Source organism: Hypomesus nipponensis, chromosome 6 (assembly GCF_054491055.1).
Source record: "Hypomesus nipponensis isolate SF chromosome 6, ASM5449105v1, whole genome shotgun sequence".
Lineage (NCBI taxonomy): Eukaryota > Metazoa > Chordata > Actinopteri > Osmeriformes > Osmeridae > Hypomesus > Hypomesus nipponensis.
In genome coordinates, this window is record NC_140366.1 from 152,501 (window position 1) to 155,000 (window position 2,500).

The 2,500-nt window shown below is 47.5% G+C and overlaps 7 non-coding genes and 2 pseudogenes across 7 annotated transcripts in view; all 9 read left to right on the forward strand.

Moving 5' to 3' along the window:
• The first annotated feature begins 42 nt into the window (after window positions 1–42).
• LOC146282163 (5S ribosomal RNA) lies at window positions 43–161 on the forward strand. Its single transcript, XR_014762055.1, has one exon. It is a non-coding gene; the product is annotated as a 5S ribosomal RNA (ribosomal RNA).
• A 168-nt stretch (window positions 162–329) lies between these two features.
• On the forward strand, window positions 330–448 carry LOC146282164 (5S ribosomal RNA). Its single transcript, XR_014762062.1, has one exon. It is a non-coding gene; the product is annotated as a 5S ribosomal RNA (ribosomal RNA).
• A 192-nt stretch (window positions 449–640) lies between these two features.
• Window positions 641–759, forward strand: LOC146282165 (5S ribosomal RNA). The gene has a single exon (XR_014762063.1). It is a non-coding gene; the product is annotated as a 5S ribosomal RNA (ribosomal RNA).
• Window positions 760–933: 174 nt separating this feature from the next.
• LOC146282166 (5S ribosomal RNA) lies at window positions 934–1,052 on the forward strand. Its single transcript, XR_014762064.1, has one exon. It is a non-coding gene; the product is annotated as a 5S ribosomal RNA (ribosomal RNA).
• A 182-nt stretch (window positions 1,053–1,234) lies between these two features.
• LOC146282167 (5S ribosomal RNA) lies at window positions 1,235–1,353 on the forward strand (annotated as a pseudogene).
• A 176-nt stretch (window positions 1,354–1,529) lies between these two features.
• Window positions 1,530–1,638, forward strand: LOC146282168 (5S ribosomal RNA; annotated as a pseudogene).
• A 188-nt stretch (window positions 1,639–1,826) lies between these two features.
• On the forward strand, window positions 1,827–1,945 carry LOC146282169 (5S ribosomal RNA). The gene has a single exon (XR_014762065.1). It is a non-coding gene; the product is annotated as a 5S ribosomal RNA (ribosomal RNA).
• A 156-nt stretch (window positions 1,946–2,101) lies between these two features.
• On the forward strand, window positions 2,102–2,220 carry LOC146282170 (5S ribosomal RNA). Its single transcript, XR_014762066.1, has one exon. It is a non-coding gene; the product is annotated as a 5S ribosomal RNA (ribosomal RNA).
• A 178-nt stretch (window positions 2,221–2,398) lies between these two features.
• LOC146282171 (5S ribosomal RNA) overlaps window positions 2,399–2,500 on the forward strand; it is a 119-nt gene continuing 17 nt past the window's right edge. The window contains exon 1 of the ribosomal RNA XR_014762067.1: window positions 2,399–2,500. This exon is cut by the window's right edge and continues 17 nt beyond it. This is a non-coding gene — a ribosomal RNA (5S ribosomal RNA).

A 2,500-nucleotide genomic window follows, 5' to 3' on the forward strand; every position in this document is an offset into this window, starting at 1 on the left:
AAATCTGTATATGGATAAGTAGCCTATGGTTGTCAACTTATTTCGTACGGCCATACCAGCCTGGCAACGCCCGATCTCGTCTGATCTCGGAAGCTAAGCAGGGTCGGGCCTGGTTAGTACTTGGATGGGAGACCGCCTGGGAATACCAGGTGCTGTATGCTCTTTTGCTCATTCACTTAGAAACTGAAATCTTGCAATATGCACAAGTAGTCCTTCATGAAAGGGGCTGGAAGCTGTTTTCATTTTGACACGAGAGAGAGAGAGACCACCTTGCATTGTCAATTGCCAAATCTGTATATGGATAAGTAGCCTATGGTTGTCAACTTATTTCGTACGGCCATACCAGCCTGGCAACGCCCGATCTCGTCTGATCTCGGAAGCTAAGCAGGGTCGGGCCTGGTTAGTACTTGGATGGGAGACCGCCTGGGAATACCAGGTGCTGTATGCTCTTTTGCTCATTCACTTAGAAACTGAAATCTTGCAATATGCACAAGTAGTCCTTCATGAAAGGGGCTGGAAGCTGTTTTCATTTTGACACGAGAGAGAGAGAGAGAGAGAGAGAGAGAGAGAGAGAGACCACCTTGCATTGTCAATTGCTAAATCTGTATATGGATAAGTAGCCTATGGTTGTCAACTTATTTCGTACGGCCATACCAGCCTGGCAACGCCCGATCTCGTCTGATCTCGGAAGCTAAGCAGGGTCGGGCCTGGTTAGTACTTGGATGGGAGACCGCCTGGGAATACCAGGTGCTGTATGCTCTTTTGCTCATTCACTTAGAAACTGAAATCTTGCAATATGCACAAGTAGTCCTTCATGAAAGGGGCTGGAAGCTGTTTTCATTTTGACACGAGAGAGAGAGAGAGAGAGACCACCTTGCATTGTCAATTGCTAAATCTGTATATGGATAAGTAGCCTATGGTTGTCAACTTATTTCGTACGGCCATACCAGCCTGGCAACGCCCGATCTCGTCTGATCTCGGAAGCTAAGCAGGGTCGGGCCTGGTTAGTACTTGGATGGGAGACCGCCTGGGAATACCAGGTGCTGTATGCTCTTTTGCTCATTCACTTAGAAACTGACATCTTGCAATATGCACAAGTAGTCCTTCATGAAAGGGGCTGGAAGCTGTTTTCATTTTGACACGAGAGAGAGAGAGAGAGAGAGAGAGAGACCACCTTGCATTGTCAATTGCTAAATCTGTATATGGATAAGTAGCCTATGGTTGTCAACTTATTTTGTACGGCCATACCAGCCTGGCAACGCCCGATCTCGTCTGATCTCGGAAGCTAAGCAGGGTCGGGCCTGGCTAGTAATTGGATGGGAGACCGCCTGGGAATACCAGGTGCTGTATGCTCTTTTGCTCATTCACTTAGAAACTGACATCTTGCAATATGCACAAGTAGTCCTTCATGAAAGGGGCTGGAAGCTGTTTTCATTTTGACACGAGAGAGAGAGAGAGAGAGAGACCACCTTGCATTGTCAATTGCTAAATCTGTATATGGATAAGTAGCCTATGGTTGTCAACTTATTTCGTACGGCCATACCAGCCTGGCAACGCCCGATCTCGGAAGCTAAGCAGGGTCGGGCCTGGTTAGTACTTGGATGGGAGACCGCCTGGGAATACCAGGTGCTGTATGCTCTTTTGCTCATTCACTTAGAAACTGAAATCTTGCAATATGCACAAGTAGTCCTTCATGAAAGGGGCTGGAAGCTGTTTTCATTTTGACACGAGAGAGAGAGAGAGAGAGAGAGAGAGAGAGAGACCACCTTGCATTGTCAATTGCCAAATCTGTATATGGATAAGTAGCCTATGGTTGTCAACTTATTTCGTACGGCCATACCAGCCTGGCAACGCCCGATCTCGTCTGATCTCGGAAGCTAAGCAGGGTCGGGCCTGGTTAGTACTTGGATGGGAGACCGCCTGGGAATACCAGGTGCTGTATGCTCATTCACTTAGAAACTGAAATCTTGCAATATGCACAAGTAGTCCTTCATGAAAGGGGCTGGAAGCTGTTTTCATTTTGACACGAGAGAGAGACCACCTTGCATTGTCAATTGCCAAATCTGTATATGGATAAGTAGCCTATGGTTGTCAACTTATTTCGTACGGCCATACCAGCCTGGCAACGCCCGATCTCGTCTGATCTCGGAAGCTAAGCAGGGTCGGGCCTGGTTAGTACTTGGATGGGAGACCGCCTGGGAATACCAGGTGCTGTATGCTCTTTTGCTCATTCACTTAGAAACTGAAATCTTGCAATATGCACAAGTAGTCCTTCATGAAAGGGGCTGGAAGCTGTTTTCATTTTGACACGAGAGAGAGAAAGAGAGAGAGAGACCACCTTGCATTGTCAATTGCTAAATCTGTATATGGATAAGTAGCCTATGGTTGTCAACTTATTTCGTACGGCCATACCAGCCTGGCAACGCCCGATCTCGTCTGATCTCGGAAGCTAAGCAGGGTCGGGCCTGGTTAGTACTTGGATGGGAGACCGCCTGGGAAT